Source organism: Amblyomma maculatum, chromosome 1, assembly GCF_055883805.1.
Source record: "Amblyomma maculatum isolate TAMU_Amacu chromosome 1, ASM5588380v1, whole genome shotgun sequence".
NCBI classification, from domain to species: domain Eukaryota; kingdom Metazoa; phylum Arthropoda; class Arachnida; order Ixodida; family Ixodidae; genus Amblyomma; species Amblyomma maculatum.
This window is the reverse complement of record NC_139344.1, coordinates 325243599-325260899: the sequence shown is the minus strand read 5'-3', so window position 1 is coordinate 325260899 and position 17301 is coordinate 325243599. Positions and strand designations below refer to the sequence as shown.

The following is a 17301-nucleotide window of genomic DNA, read 5'->3' as shown; positions in this document are numbered from 1 at the left end:
TGCCACTGCTCTTGTTTAGACATTTTAACAAACCCAGAATAAGGGCTAGTTCGTGCTTCATCGTGAAGATATCACGTAAAAGTGAACGCGCTTCGGTTTTCTGTCGTTTCCTGCCCACCCTGTACTTTGTTCAAATTAGTACAAACGAAACTGGGCTTTGGATATGTCGCAGCCTAGCATTCACCTCTTTTCATCTTGAGGTAGCAAATGACATCGTAGAAGCGAATTCGACCGGCGCCCAGGAAGGAGCAAGTATGCCCATACATCAGAGAAGCAAACATGCCAAAGTAATCATGGTATTGTGACCTGACTGGGGCAGGAGCTGTCTATAGCTCGTGGAGTTATAGTTGTGGCGGGAAAAGGCCCGAATGCGGGCAGGGAGGCAGTGTTGCTGAATGGATGACATACTCATCTTAACGCATATCTACACAACGCCCATTTCATGCACCGACGCATAACAAAATTAACTCCACTTATTTGTGAAGAATTTGAATTCAATATACAGCAAGTAAACTTGTAGAGTCTTAGCTCGGTAGATGAGAGGTGTGTGTGCAATGAGACGGCTATGCGAAGTGGCCTCCGAATTGGTTGTTAAGGACAGCCACGCAAGCATTCTTGAATGTTTCCACACAAAGGAGCCGCGTCGTTACCAGCCACAGCGCAGAAGCATGTAGGCTGTCTAGTTCTCATGCAAGATCGTGGTCGCATGGTGCGTGGTTAGAAGTGTTTTTTTTTTTCGAGGAAGTTGTCGGAGATGATTGAGTGGGCGCATTTTTGCGTCAGTTATTCGAAAAAATATTACAACATTATACAAAAAAATTGCTGGAATAATATAGACTCTCCACAACTTGATTTGTGCAGCGAATTGAATAGGATAATGTTCAATTTAATATTCAAAACTTTCTAATATTTGCACATCCCCAGTCCTTCCACGTAACACGATTGTATGCTACTATGAGTACGTGTCAGGTTAGAGAGGCACTCATTAAGGTTGCAGAGATTATGCAAGTAACAAGGTGCATGTCGGTGAGAGGGTTAGTATACCCGAACGAGGATCCTCAAGAGAAGCCGCTGCTGGAGGGCGTTAACAGTGTCGCTTCATACTCTCAAAGAGTGGCCCGAGCTTATTATTGATTTCACATTTAAGGTACGTAACATAATTGATCCTGCCTTTGGATACCGGATGTACACGGTTATCCACGAGAGGCAACGCGGAAACAGCTTTTTCTCAATCCGTTGGTGAACATCAGCTGCAAAAGGCTCGCTTTGCTTTTTTTTTTCGAAAATTATAGAAGCCTTTGGTGTGTGATATAGTGATAAAAAGGGATGCAAACAAGGGATGCAAATCAGCGCAGCCTAGCGTCCACCAACCAGTTTCAGTGTGCACGTCGAAGTCCGACACGCCGTAGCGCTGGGATTTTGTTCTGGCTTATATTCTAGGTACTAGTGCGTGCTGTTCGATACATCAGAACTGATCAATGCATCAGAAGCGTGCTTGCTGGTACTCGTGCCGCAATTTGCACAGCAAACTAAAGACTGGGGCCGTTAGCTTGGTTCTTATATTGTGTGCACATAAAACATGTAGGCTGAACGCCCTTTCTAATCACCTTCTTTTTCTTTAAGCGTTATTTTTAATTTAGGCCTACAAACCCTCGAAGGCTGTACACGCCCTTAATGTTTTCGTTCCTGAATACAAGAAACTCACGGCGCAGTCTCCAAGAGACTAGAAGTGCTTATCTTGCGCTGCCTTGAACCAGAACGCGAGCTTGATACAATAGCTCCAGCGAAAACGTTTTATCAGCGCCACGGCGGTGACTACGAGGTCCCTGATAAAGTTATGTTACTTGGGCTCTAACGCATACAGTAAAATATTGTCAGCGACATCGACATCGACATCGCTTAGAGTTACATCTACTTAATGATTTGCAAATATCTGAAATACTAAATAAAATAAGAAATAAAATAACATATAATCACCTAAATAGATAAAATTAACTTTTTCCTTTCTTAAATAGAGCGCTATACGTTTTCACAGTAATTATACTGTGACTTGCTTTTTTTTCTCAGCGGTCTCTTTTGCAATGTTCTTGAGTCCGGGCCTGCCTATGAAGCGAAACCTATTTCGTTTTCCGTTTGAAAAGGCGGCTGTTCAGCGATGCCTTTGTTTTCCCATTTTCTGTGCGCACCGTGACGTGGTTTATACGTCAGTTATTTTTGTACGTTTTTGTGCTTGTTGTGGCAAAACCTGTATTGCGGACGGTTTCTTGGATGGTCGGACGGTGCAGCGCCAGGGATTTTCCTGGGGACGCCGGTTCTCGGCGTGTGCCGGCGTGCGCAGCTCGAACGGCATCTGAATGCTTCGCTGAGGAATTTAACCCTGCAGGTGAGCTTTTACAGCTTTAAGTTCAAGCGTGGTGTTCCCCAAAGTATTCCACCTGTTCCCATTGCTGCGCATTCCGGTTAACGTGTCGCAATAACGCACCAGCACTAGGGGAATTCACCCGTACTGTTGTTATCGGCAGGCTGTAGTGTCAATGCTACCGTTACGTGGTTAACGTTGTTATTTTAAACGCTGAAGTCGTGCTGAATTTATAGTTTTAATGCGCCTCTTTTAATTGAGCATTTGCAGAAGGGGTTTGTTATGCTTAGTTAGTTGTGCCCCGACTCGGTGCTCTTCTGTCACGCAGCCTGCAATGACCGCTTCAATTGAACACGCATATGCACAAACACGTCATTGACCTGAGTATAATTTTTTCGCTTTTATGCTTTAATTCTTGAACAGGCACTAGTGCCCAGTTCACGATAAACTGTCCCCGGTTTTGCTTAAACCGAAGTCGGTCTGCATAAATTGGAACGCGATCAAAATAACCGAACAGCGCGCAGCATGGCGCCGGCCGCGGATGAGAAGATTGTAATTGATGGAAACATATTTATACCAAAGTTGACATCACTTTTATTGCTCATTAACATCCCTTTCTACGTGGCAGTGAAGCAAGTTTGAATTTCCTGCGAGTCCAAATTCCTGTCAAGTTAAATCGCCTTATAAGTCACTTTTGGTTTGCCAGCATGGCTAAGCATAATTCTGTCGTAGTCATCGTCGTTGCCCTTGTCTTTCGTCTTCTGTAAAAGATAGAAAATTCACATTTAGTGCCAGCACGTCACAATGATGCCACACGTTTTTGATTTCGTTTTTTGCACCAGTGTTTAGAACAGTGCCCAGCTCGTACTTCGCTCGATCGTCACGCTGGGACGCTGTACGAGTCACTGCCAATAGTTTATCTACTTTGACGACTATTCAATCCGGTGAATCGCCTAGTGAAATGCAACGCAATTAAAGATGAACCTGGATCCTCGGAATATCAGGCCGATGCCAGACTGCACTGTCGTTGCGGAAAATCACGCGCTCCGCTGATCGCATTTTTCATCCCGCTAGTAAAACGTTTTGCACAAAACTACGGAATGACAATGTATTCTGAGTAAAGGAGCCAGGGAGCAAATATTTAGGACATATTTTTTAGTGCTCATGCAGTGTAGCTCATTTTGAAATAATTTCTCTAAATATTCCGTGGACGACTTCTTACAATAATGTTTAAATCAGTGTAATTTTTGATGACATCGTTTTACTACTTTGGCGTAGAACATTATACACCATATTTATGGCATCGAAAGAGGCCTGGCCGCTCAATATAATGGCGATAGATGCTGACGAAGAAGTCATCTAGGTAGGAGTGCGGCTTCTTTGCCACCCTTAACTGCGTATCGCATAAAATATGGGTAATGTTGCAAACGATAACTGGGCCACGAGCTAGTAACGGCTCTAAGCAAAACAATAGATGAGATGCAAAAGCGTCAGGAAGGAGTAAATTATGAGCATGTAGGGCGCCTGAAGCAACTCTTGGACGAATAGCATGAAAGGAGATGCAGGGATACAAACAAAATTCCAGCGACGAGAAGAGAGAGGCTCGTCCTAAGCACGGAAAGAGAGGAAAGGCTAGTGCACCTGTTTTATGTTGGCCCGGCAATTTTCTCTCTGCCGAGGAGGCTTTTTGCCTCGCGCCACTGCACGGTGCAGTGAGTCCTTCCCTAGGCCCCACGGCAGCAAGCGAGGCACCAACGCCGGCAGTGTCCGGAAGGCGCAACGCGATGCATCATGCGCAACCTAGTAGAAGAAAAAATAAGGGAGCGTTGCAGTTGGAAGCTACACAGGCTCAATGCTGTTAGGATTTAAAACAAAGAGCTAATCTATAGCTGGGAAAAAACGGAACAGGTTCGACGGAAAGCAGGCAAAACGAAAGCGCGTATCCATCAATATATCGCATCAGTTTCGATGGCTCACTGCTGCCAGCGTCAATAAAAGCTCGCCGCCAATGCTCGCGCTCGTTGCTGCAAGCCAACGGTAGCGGGAAAGCACATACACGCGAGTGGCGGCGCACGCAAGCGTGGCTGCCTGAATCCACGAGTGCGTCGCTGGAAAGAATCCTTCTTTCGCTGCCGTCAACTACGGAGCGCAGCCGTGAGAGGCGGTGCACGAACCGCTCTGCGGGTACACACACGCTGACCATTGCCAAGAAGCTTCTGGGTCGAATCTTGTAAGGCAGTACGGAAACACGGCGCTTCCTCTTTTCTCCACTTGAGATTGACTTATAATAACGCCTACCACGTGAAAGACTGCTTCCAACAGGGAGGCTGCATGCTCGGGTGTAGCCGCAGACACGGTGGAAGCGAGCAGCTGTGCAGCATCAGCGTGAGCTTAATCATTTAAGATGGCGGCCTATAAAAAAAAAACCCATGTTTTCCGTTCGAAACCCTGGTGATGAGGGGATGCTTGCAGTTGCGTGGGCTACCCCGTAGGATGTCGTGGAGGCATTTACAGAGGAGCGATCGAAATGATACCGCCAAGGTCTGAAACAGATGTACAGATTGTTCCGGATGTGCAGTACAGGGGTTGGTCGTGCTATAAATTAGTGAGAGTTGACAACATTTGGCATCTGCCAAACGTTTCCGAACGCATATTCCATTCCAAGCAATCCATATAGTTAGCCATTCACACGCTGCGGACCTGCACAACAGTAGCTGCATATCTCGTGACCAGGAGCTGAAAAAGAAAATTATGCGACAAGCTCCGAGTAAATGAAAGGCTTCCCTCACTTTGGGTACACGACTGACCCACAGCTTGAGGGAAGTTGGTAAGGCGTGAAAAGGAGGAAAATGCGGGTGTAGACCATCTGCGATTGTGGCGTCGAATGTACCTTCCCTTTTGTCTGGAGGCGGCACATTGGCCCAGAACCCCCGAAATATCTCGGCACCAGAAACGCCAGCCGTAAAGACAATGCATGGCAGAGTAAAACGCATTACCTCATTATCGGTGCTCATATAGTTAAATGTCCAAGATAGAGAAGGAACCCACAGTATAATTTTTTTTTCTAGCTGTGTAGTAATATTCTGCCTATTACATCTGCTAGAGAGTGTAAAAGAAGTACATTATGCTTCTGATTATTTGCAAAACAATGGTAACAGACTTGATGTAGAAATATTCATCGTCAATATTTAAAAAGTAAAAAAAAAACTTCGTCCTCTCTTTTTTTTTAAAAAAAAAACCTCTTTTCTTCATTTTACCACGAAGCATACTGGTTCAAACTGCTGAACAGTCTAGTGGCATGCATGAATCCAGTTTTTCCTACACTGGGAGGAGCAACTGACTTCTGAAATAAATTTACCTTTTATCCTCCATCCACTTACGTTATTTTCATGTAATGCCTCTTTTAGCAAAGCACAATTTCCTAAATGTCTTGTCTTTGTTAATTTTGGTAAACGAATGTTTATTTACTGACTCCTTTTCGCCCGAGGGAGCTAAGGTGGAACATTATTTTGGCAGGCCAAAATGGTTTTCATTTCTCTGCTGCCAACATGGCTTCCATAACGTCGCTGGCGCGGAGCGCAGGACAAATGCCAACACCTTGAAATATATAAGGTCATCAGTGGTTACACAAGCAAGCTATTTATGAGTCTCCTTCCTTCCTTTTAAATTTGCCGCTAGGGGCTTCCGAGCTCCATCGAAGGAACTAAAGCATCTTTCACTGCCATATAAGGTCCGTGCAGCGTGATGATAAACCTGAGTGTATCTGAATGAAGCATGCGTGATTAGTGGTCTGACGCTAACACACCCTTCGATGTACTATTTCGCAGGTCGAGCGCATGCTCCATATAACTCGCGTCGTGAGTTATGTAAAGCATGCGCTCGATCTGCGGAATAGTACGCCGAAGGGTGTGTTGCGTCGTGAGGAGAAGAGAGGAAGGCTGCAACGCCATTTACCACTTGCGGTAAACAGGTACCTTCTGCAGAAATACGGAAACAAATAAGAGTTACCTTATTTGTTTATATTACGGATGCCCTCTGACAATGAATACACTCTATACTTTGTCAAAAATAAAAATAAAGAGACATCTATATAATGTTTGTTATCCGACATACGGAACGAAACGGCAAAGGACGTATAAATCTGAAGAAAGAAAAACCTCGTTTCTAACGCGTTCGTTATGTGCATAAATGAAGTATATGCAGAGATGAGGCAAGCGTGTTTATAAGTTCTCATTTTTCCTCATTGCTAAAGAAGGCACTCGGTAGTGTGCGACTTTCCTCAAAGTGATGTTTTCCTTAGAGGAGAATTTTTTTTTCTCTGCCATAGCCACGATTGCAGCGGGGCCTAATTGCCTATATTTGTCTCACTCTCGCTAAATATAACAGGCCTCCAACTGTGCCAATCAGTTCTCTTGCTGAACTGTGACGAAACTGCCTGAGCAGAAGTTGAAAGTTTTCTTTCCCTATCTCGCTTGGTTATATTTCTTTATCTTCGGTTCAGTGCTGCCACACCGTCTGTAGTTCGTCGTACACTCTGCGCCCGAACAGTGCTCAATGGAAAAAAGAAACTAGTTGAAGGAAAATCAGGCTTGACGCCTAACAAGCCACCAACGAACTATTAGTTATCTGGGAGCAGGAGGCAAGAAGCTAGTTCCAAACCACATTGTTCTGGCACCGGAGCGATTTCTGGCCAGCGCCTTGTTCATACAAAGTTCTCTTTCTTGTAACAACTTCGACGCATGTGCAAGCTTTCGCAAGCACTGAAGCAAGTAACTGGGCAGATTGGACTGGGGTACAGAGCGCTGGTAAAGAAGAAGCGTTGATTTACTTTTGTGGCTTCCTTAATCAGCAGCTGCTCATTACCGAACCCCCCCTGCCTCCCCCTCAGTCGGCCAGCTGCGCTGCAAACGCGCCTGTAAAGCACGACCAGGGCAAAACTAGCCAGCCGGTCAGCAGACCACAAGGCAGGGGTAGAAGTGGGGAAGGGGGGGGGGGGGGTCGTGGTACTACGGTGCTGCACGGGAGACTTCGACATTGGAGCTCCATGCTCGGCAATAGCAGACACCGGCACGCCGTTCTTTCACTTTATATCCGCAGCCCTAGTTTCACGCTCCTGTGCCACAGCCTTGCGTTCATATTTCACGCACCACGCTGCTACCGGAAGCGCTGGTAAATGAAATCATCTAAAGAGCCTGCGACAAAACGAAGGCCCTAGAAGAAGGCAACAAGTCCTATTTTTTTATTACAACAAACTCGATACATAGTAAAATTTCGATGCCAGAATGAACCGCTCTGCCCTGTTGCTCTTTTTTAAAGTCCAATTTATTGGGTGTGTGCTTTTGTTCGAAATTCTCTAATAGCGAAACATCCTTCTGTCTGATCTGCAGCATGAATCAAAAGCGCACTGTAAAAATTACTCTAAAACAATCGAACTTTGAGCGCAGCTCCGTCGGTGCCGTTCCCGGGGTAACCGAGCGAAAGAGTCACGAGCCAAGGAGAGGTTTTAGGAAGAAGAGAAAGGAGAGTCACGAGCTCTGAGCCGCACGCTCATTGGACACCCGGCACAGCCTGCCGGGCAGAGTGCGGGCTTCGCAAGCCCAACAGAGGTTCTCAGAAGAGGACAAAAAGGAGCCACGAGCTCTTCGCCGCTCGTTTATCGGACACCCGAGACAAGCCTGCCGGGCAGAGTGCGACATCGCCGAGTCTGGCATCCACAAACGCCCTAGGCGCTCTTTCTCTCTCTCTCTTTCTCTATCTCAGCGCTAGCGCACTGTCCCTTCTCGTTCGCTTTCGCATTGTAAAAAGCTAAAGAGCTGCGCTCAAGTTTCTCTTGTCGTAATCGAATGTCGTAATCGTCCTCAGAAATTTTCATGCGTAGCCATGGTATGGCTGTGTAGGCGGGTTTCGCGTGGGCATGACTTTGTCGGTGCTGCAAAAGAGGAACTAGTTGGTATATCGGAAAAATAATGGTACGTAGGACAGGGCATCAAGGAGACGTTTGCATGTGACTAAATGGTTGATACGGTTTATTAGGTAATTATTAGAGCCAATAATAATTATAATAATTAGTTCACACAAAATGCGAGGCACAATGTCTGTTACACTTGTTCTGTGGACATCTTAACCGAGATAGATGGGAGTGAAGCGGAAGGGGTGCCGTAGTGGAGGGGCTCTGTAGTAATTTCGGCCACCTGGGGATCTTTAGCTCGCACTGACATTAAACAGGATACAAACGCCTTTTCGTTTCGCCTCCATCGAAACCTAATTAGAGCCAGTTAAATGGTTTACAGGAAAAAAAAAAAAGGCCCAGTATCTGTCACTTGCGGAAGAGGAACAAGTTTTTATATCGAAAAAAGAATGGTACAATGAAATCATTTCATTATTCGAATTACTCTCCATCGTACTACCAAAGCCTAGAATCGTCTCTCGGTCTCCACGAGCGCGCACATAGAAGAGACAACGCAAATCCTCTAGTGCCTTTTCATGAGCAAACCTAATTTCAAACACTGCATTATGTATAAGTAGTTCACGCACCGCGGTCCCGCGCAGGCTTGAATTAGAGTTCGTTGATGATGATGATGATAGTGTGCGCTCCAACTAGAGCTCCCTCTATTACAGATACAGGTTAACTGTTCCTGCTACAAGAAAGACTTTGAAGTAAGCTCACTTGAAAGTATCGCTTCTGTCGAAGGCAAGTTCGGATTTACTTCTGGTTGTCCATAATTGTGAGAAAAAGAAACAAAACATATCTGTAAAACATTCTTTCCAGTCAAACATCATGTTATTGCTATGATGTGTGTGTACAAGAAGCATGCTATTTAAGTAGGCAGTCAGAGAAACTTTGGCCAACTCACGAAAATGATTCCAGCTAATAAAACAATATCAGCGTATTTCAATTACAAAACGCAACCTAATGCAAATGGAGGGAACAAATATTTTATTCTTGTTCCATTTCTCTATTAGTATATAGGCGCTTTCAGAACGTTTCGGCGGCGCCTTCATTTATTCTTCTTCGGACGCATGCAACTAGGCACTTTGAGAGCTCGGTTGAGAAAGTACGCAACATCCTCTCCACTCCCAGTATAAAATATGCAGCTGAAAGGCCCGCAGGTCTGCGCTATCGTTAGATCAGCACTTATCCGATCCTCTTGCGCGAACGCTTCGCCGTCGACCTCCGTAGCCTGAGAGCTGGTGAAGTTTGTCCCGAGCACAGGCAGCCGACAGAGAGAGAGCCTGTAATTTCGGTGCTTCTGTGAGTCGCTGCCTCCGGGAGACCTGATGCTGTACAGGCAAGGAAGAGCGCAGCGTTTTGCGCGGCTGACATTTACGCGCACGGTTACACCTCTAAAAGCTACTCTGTAAACGTCGCCGCCGCTTCTGTATTTTTTTGAGCGCACGCTGTGTATATCTGCCGTGGCTGCTGAGTGTAGCCTTTTGAGCTTGCAAGAAGAAAGGCACGGAACAGGACCGTACGTTCCGGACTGAGCTAATGGCCCTGCTGGTTACAATGCGCACCTATATATTTCCACTTCCGTTTCCCAAAATACTTAGCATTATTCCCAGAAAACGAGAGAATATTCTTCACCTATTCAGAATAATGGTTCTACTGACAGCAGATGTTCTGTCAACGAAATCAGCAATTGCAGTATGTGGTTACAGATGACGAAATGAAAGTAAAAAAAAAAAAAAAAAACGTGATATGCACCAGTTGTACGACACGGAGCCCTTAACGCGTTGAATTTAAAAAGAATTCGCCTCTAGGCTTTTATCTGTATATTTGGATGCTGAAATCGCTTCCTGTATAACAACTGAACACCGCTGCCTTATTTACATGCTTGCGTTGTTCGTTGCGTGACTTGTGCGAAATGAGTTTTTGAAGCAACGTCCAGTTTCGCGAGTAATTTACAGCTTGTCCTAGGGCGAAGCTGCGGGTAAAATACTGAGAAGTGGATGAGGCAACCGGATAAGCGAATTCGTTTTCGACGCAAAGCGGGTAAAAGCCAGGGAGGCAAACATTGCCAGACGTGAGCCTCCTTGCTCGCATCGGAAACGCTTTGCGAGGCCGCAGCGCATATACCCGGATATCAACGAGGAACATCGTCTATCTCTGAGCATTATCGTAGAGTATGAGCCATATTCCAAGATTTTTGTCATCTTTCTCATGTTGTCTTTCCGTGTTTGTTTTTCTGTCGCGTGTCCACAAAACAAGTCACTAAGTCAGGCGAGTCTGTGGACCGGAAGCGCGAAACGTCATGAGGCCGGAAGAGCGGACAGTCGTCGCTGACGGCCTATAAGCTTGGCCCAGATCTCGTTTCCTTCAGCAGGGCTCAGTTCCCAGTGAATGCTAGCGCGAAACATTTTCCTGCGCTTTCCTTACAAAGGTTCGACATTCGAATCCTTAAATCTCGTCATATATATATATAAAAATGTATTTCAACTTCCATTTAAGCAGTTTCAGGAAAGACGATGATAAAGTCAGTAATGTACGAATGCCTCAATGGAGCAGATGGCGGGCGTCAAACCAACTGTGCGACATGACCAAGACTGCACCCGGTGGCAATAGTGTCTTTAAACGTTCTGTACAAATTATTACTGCTGTTTACTTAGCATAAAATTGCACGATATGCTCTCCTTATGTCCGATATCCTTTTATCTGCTTCGCTAGCAGTAGCTTTTATTAATTTTTACGGTATGGGAAATCTGTAATCTGTAAGCAGCCAACTAATTGAAACGCACGTCCCAGAAAGATTTGATAGCTTTGATATTTCCATAAAGCTGCCATAAACTTTGCCGGCTACGACATCGACGGAGAACTACAACCACGCTACCAAGCAACCTGCCAGATGGCAGTTCTGAACCGAACATTTAGCGGAGGAAGGAAGTTACAGACGCTTCGTCCCTGCGTTTCTGTTCATTGCCGAAACCTATGTCGCGGAGTACTGATTGTTGTAAAGAAAGACGATTGGGAAATTTTCTAGCACATTGGAAGATGAATCATTCACGTAGGATTGGTTCTTCAAGTTTTACTCTCAAGTGAGGTTTAGACGCAGACGTAGACGTATACATAGACATAGACATAGACAGACGGACGGACGGACGGACGAGTGGGTGGATAGATAATCCGCTTCGCAAAAAACACACTTCCCGTTTATGGCATATCAGTAATGCGTAACCATTCTTATTGTTCCTCTACACTTGTACACATTTTATGATTTGCACAATAAATTGCATGCATGTGCACGTGTGTAATGGTCATGAGTAAAGATGCTGTTTCATGGAGTACACCCGCCAACAACAACAAAAAAACAAAAAACAAAAAAAAAAAAAACACCAGCCAGTGAGCAATTTATAATGCACTCTTTCATAATTCGAACAGACTGTGTGATTGAAATTGAGGGGACTGATAAGCGAGTAGTCAATAGAAGACGCTAAGCATCATCCATCGCAGTAGCATTATTTCTTTAAACTCCTCAGACACGCTTGCAAAAGTGCTTTACGCAAGGTATGGGTGCTTGAAATTACAACAGGGTGTTCAAGTGCTTTGATTGGTCATAATTAAGGGAGGAGAGTTTCGTTATTTTAAGTCCATTGTCGTTTATCAAAAAAAAGAAAAAACGAAAACTGGTCGACGAACGGGATGAAGGTGGGTTTGCTGCCTTGTCTTAGTTGAAACAGCAAAAGTGGCAATGCGCTGGGGAAACAAGAGTAATATGAGACGGTTGACGGGAAAAGTGCCGATTAAAGGGTGGGAAGGCGGCTTCCTGTGGTTATAAAGTTGTGTCTATCTCTTTCTTCCAGTTTGATACGATAGCTTGCGCAGTCAGCTTACTAGAACTAGACGTGCAGGAGGAATGAAAAATAAATGTATGCATTTTGTTGGTTTTCAGTTCGTTTTATTAGTTAGTGTAGTTATCTAAGCAGCGGTCCTAGAGAGTACACGCAGACTTGAGCTTGAGTTGAAGGGTCGAATAGAGGTAAAATATATTTAGCAAGTTCACTGGAGGAGTTAACTTAATGCGGTGGCGTAAACGGCGTAAGCCATATTGGAAAGCATAATTTTGTGAGTGATGCATGAAAGATCAGCAGTTATTTGCCGAGCTAGTGTCAGACCGACTGTATTTTCGGATCCGGCAAGGCTGGCCTGCGATAAAAGGAGAGAAACTAAATATTTCCAGGTATGTGACAACAATGGACATTTTTTGTAATGACGTTAGCATTGGAGCAATAGCAAAATATTGTAACGGTTCAACAATCGTGAACCATGTTTCACGACCGTTAGTCATCGGCCGAAGCTGCAGTCGATGTTGCCGCTGTCTGGCTTTTCATTGTTCGATGGTTTCGTTAGCCTGTATGGCATGGCTGCGGTTTCTGTCTTTACGAGATGGCATAGCTGCATGGTATTTACCTAGGTGAAATGAAGGAGCGGCGCAAATGGAACTTTATGAAGACGACAATATTCAGTGCACAGGGCAGAGTGGTTTTCAGCTGGAACTTAATAAAAGAGACGATGTTGAAGCAGCTATGCGAGAGTTTGCTGCAGTTTTGCTCGGGGCGGCATTGGCTACTGCGATAGCATAGCCCTCTTGGGCCTGGGTACAGACAGCTAGAATATACGGGGAAGCGGGTGGGTGCGATTTCCCACGGAGCAGGTGTCCTCGAAAATAGGACACGAAGTGGCAGCGCTACTTTCAGTAATTTTTGAACTCGTTTACCGGCATTGATATGGCGTTTCTGAGTTCATCTGTAAACAGAATCGTTAATTTATATTGCGCTGCGTGCCTGGGGCATAAAGCAACACATTATTTGTTTTTGGCTGCGCATTAAGCGCCTGACAGCATTTTGAAAGGAAAATATCAAATGCTCAGGCGCCATTGCAATGCGTAGGTTTCTGGCAGCCCTGTTGTTGCTCTCTTGAAAGTAACCCGAAACAGGTTTCGTTTTTTTTTTCGGGATATGCCGAGGCTCACGTTCGCTGCAGCAGATATTCTAGTTCGCTATATTCTGGGCCCTACAATGAAGATGACGTCTGCTGCACAGCGCTAAATGGAACCGCATGCGGCGCACGAGTACGTGGGGAGCGCGTAATGGACTGGGTGCAGGAATAACTCGTTATTCCCTGGAGTAAACCTTCATTCAAAGGAATAATTCGTTATTGCTTGTAAAAGAGCACCCCGTCGTGGTGGCGCAGGGGTAACAATCCCGAATACTGTCCCGGAGTACCCGGGTCCGAACCCGACCACCGGCGGCTGTGTTTCTATGGAGGCGTAACGAAGTGGCGTCCGTGTACTGTGCGATGTCAGTGCACGTTAAAGAACCTCACGTGGTCGAAAATTCCTGAGTCCTCCACTACGTCATCGCTGATAGCCTGAGTCGTTTTCGGACGTTAAACCCTACACACCAAACCAAACCTTGTAATGGAGCGCAGTCGAGCTAACGCTCTAACCTGAAATGAAGCTTGCTGTGGTTGAATCTATAGTGCCCCTCCCTATAGAAGGAAACTAATGAAATCACCCTCGAACCTTTTTATTTATCAGGATGGTGTTTTAAGTCTAAATCGCAGTTTTAGCAAACGGGGAAAAAGCTGCAGGACGCAGCAGGTATGTGTATATCTCCGCTACATTCTTTCTCTCAGCGGCCGAAACAGGGTAGTCGGACATAAAGAGCATCTACCTTGACCCTGTATGCACCTGTCACGAGTCTATTAAGACAACAAATGTTAAAGCGCTTGTTTCCCGTTTCTGCAGCATTTGAGGTGGCGTAACAGCACGACATGCTGAATTTTTAGAACAGTGACGGGACGAGTCACAGCATAGACATGTTATGCGGACTCTTCCAGTTAAAGAAACAAGTAAAGAGGAAAAACATTCCGTGTCTCGCGGCACACAAAAGGAACCATTCGACATTTTTTTCCTTTTCGCACACTGAGCGGCAGATACATTCTGAAATGGCATATACAGCTTCAAAGCGTCAGCATGAATAATGCATGCCCTACGGGGACGCCTTTAATTCCAATAAAACCAGCAGTGGAAGCTGGTCGTTACGCTCATGGCCTGTGCACGTGGAGAAAGCCTCGCACTAAACAAAAAAGAACGGCTAAATGCTTAATACGCCGGCGCTGTCGGAGAGGCCGCGGTTTGTTTCGTAAGAGCGCGCGAGAAGAGATCAATGTCGCCGGTCAGAGCTCAGACAGTAAATAAGTTATCGGGCGGCTGGCATTAGCGGACACCTTCGGGCGCTTGCTTCTGCCGGTGAGAGAAACTGATCGCAAGCTTTTTATTATGACCTTATCGCTATACGGGAGTGCTGTAACGGGGTCTCTCGGTCAGCGCAACTAATTCACCGACCCACCGAGACCAACCGACCGAGTAATGACAGTGGAGGTGCTTGCGAGAGAGGACATAAATGAACTGCCGCCGTGCGTGGGTAACAGAGCAGCTGATGGCTATTTCTTTACCTCCGTCTACTTTTATTGCGCACCTTGATCTCACTAAAAAAAGCAGATCATGCAGGCCGGCCGGATACATATGTAGACAACAACAACAAAATGTAAGGACAGGCACGAGAAAGGAATGATCAATAAATAAAAAATGACGTCAGAGAGAGTAACATCCTCTTAGTCGGCGCGTTCTACATTGGCGAATTAGCTCAATGTAAGGAAAGCAGACTTACGGAGAAAAGGAAGCATTTTTTCCCTATACCCCAAATCGCTTTCTGAAGCAGCCGAGCACACCGTATAGTCGACTGAAAATTCCAGCCATTTGTTCAAAGATGACTTCAAAGGAGGGCATTAATTTAAAGGGCAGCTGAACAGTATTCAAAATTCGACAAGCTTAAAAAAGAGCAATTGTATAACACTTGCAGGTAAAGGATGGGAATTAATTTTGTGCTAGCACTTGAATTGACGATGTAATCGCCGAAATAAGTTGCGTAGGCGTTCGAGCTTCTCCGCAGTGTACCGCACAAATCGGAGACTATAGCGATGATGTTATGTATAGCTGCGCTATCTGTCAAGCGAAGACACGGTTGCTTGGAGGAAGAGAACCAACGCATTCGAATATATAGCCAATAAAAAGCCAATAAAAATTATCTAGCAGCATCGTCCGACGCTACCAGACGACTTAAAAACATGTGGGCGAAGCGAGCGGAGATCTAAACATTTTACAAAAATGGCGTCATTACGAGCATTTCTGCACTACTCCGGAGCACTGAGGAGAAGGCTTACATTTAACAAGTGATTGCGCTCGCATTATAAATACTAGCGCGAAATCATTTCGAAAACTTTACACGCGGCCTTCATACGTTCTTATGGCTGCATATCGTCCAAATGTCAAAGAACCACTTTAGCTTCCCTTTAGATTCTTGTTCTCTGCTCAGACTGCGTTCCCGTCGTTAATCTTCATGGGTATTAGATGAAACAGCTTTTAGATATGCGTAATCAATGCCAGCTGTTCCTTACATATCCAAATTTAGATAAAGGGATGCAACTAAACCAACTGTATGGGAAACCTAAACCTAACCTCCTACTTTGCCTCTTGTTGAACGCTATATATTTGACTTGCATAACACGAGTATAAAAACATGTTTTGCGTTTTCGGGCGTGTTAAAGAAATATCATCATTGTACCGCATATGTATATAAAAACCTCGCTTAAACCTAATTTGCCTTACAGGGCGAGTGTCTTAATTGTAGTGGAAGGTTTCTCCTGTTGCAAACAAATAAAATAAAAACATTTATGGCTACAGTTATGAGTGAAAATATTCACAGGACTGAAGTTGTTTCTTTTGAAATCATGTGCTTATTTTAATTTCGAACGGAATGTAAACTGTTCTCCTAAAAGCAACGTGGCTCGGCAGTCTCTACCTCGTACTGAACGAAACCGATAGCGCCATCGTGCTTGGAGCAAGAGAGGAGGACATCATGACCTCAGCAGCAGGTTGGTTGCTCAAAATCGTCCGGTTAGCTGACATGGATTTGCTATCAACAAATAAACCGGCTTGAAACGCTGGCCATCTCCAGAAAAGCTGCGCCTCATCAGCCGGTTTTGGTGAGTTCTTGCATACTGCTCAGATAGGCCTTGTTCAAATTTCCGGGTACTGACACCACCTATTGTATTGGTTTTAGTATGCGGTGTTTAACTTCACGAAACTGCAAAAGACTACGGCAGTCGCCCTGTAGTGAAGTGCTTGAAATCAGTTTCGACCAGAGGTGGTTTCCGAAATTGTGCTAACGCCGTAGTCTACAGGAGTGTTTACCATCTATTTGAAGACAGCCGATGTTGGGCAGTGTTATATGGAAATACTACGCCAGATAGACGTACATGAAGAGTAAGTCTTCTTGCCTTTTAGGGCGAGTCGCAATCTTGACGAGGAACGGGGTTGACGGAGTGGTGCGTCCTGTTGCACTCGATCTCATGCTTCTAGAAGTGAAAGTATTAGGCAGATCTGTGGATCTCTCCAGTTTAGATGAAATGCCACTGTCAGTCAGGGGCATAATTGCCTTCAGCAGTTTTCTAGTTTGGCAGAAACCTTCGTGGTGTTATTGCTAACTTTTCCTAGATGGCTGTAAGGCTTCGTTGCCTTGAACAACTCGAACGCATGAACGATGACGTAAATCTCTATCATATTGCTACGAAGATGACGAAGCGGGCAGTGGCGCGGGGCGGAGTGCTTGTGCTAGGCCCGCTGGCCATTAAAGCATATTTCATCGTCATGTCATCACGTCGTTCTGTTTCTGTTGTGTCGCCGTCTTACATCGCTTGTCATGCCACGTCGTAACATTTGGTTGGAGGTGCGGTTCATTCCCATCCTCGCCTTGCACCGTCTAAGCCAACCGTACGCCTGGTCCATCGGCCGAGAGCCCGTGGAGATCGCCGCCCAGCTCTGCCCCAGCCCTTTTTGCTCAGACCCGACCAGCCGCTCTCCCCAGCCCCGTCCCCAGCCCTG

General features: G+C 45.4%; 1 protein-coding gene across 2 annotated transcripts in view; it reads left to right on the top strand.

Annotated features, from left to right (window-relative positions):
* The first annotated feature begins 2092 nt into the window (after window positions 1-2092).
* LOC146207326 (uncharacterized) overlaps window positions 2093-17301 on the top strand; it is a 49558-nt gene continuing 34349 nt past the window's right edge. For both annotated transcript variants that reach the window (XR_014703323.1, XM_084587096.1), the window contains exon 1: window positions 2093-2383. The gene's annotated coding sequence lies outside the window, so the exon portion shown is untranslated. The remainder of the gene's footprint in view (window positions 2384-17301) is intronic.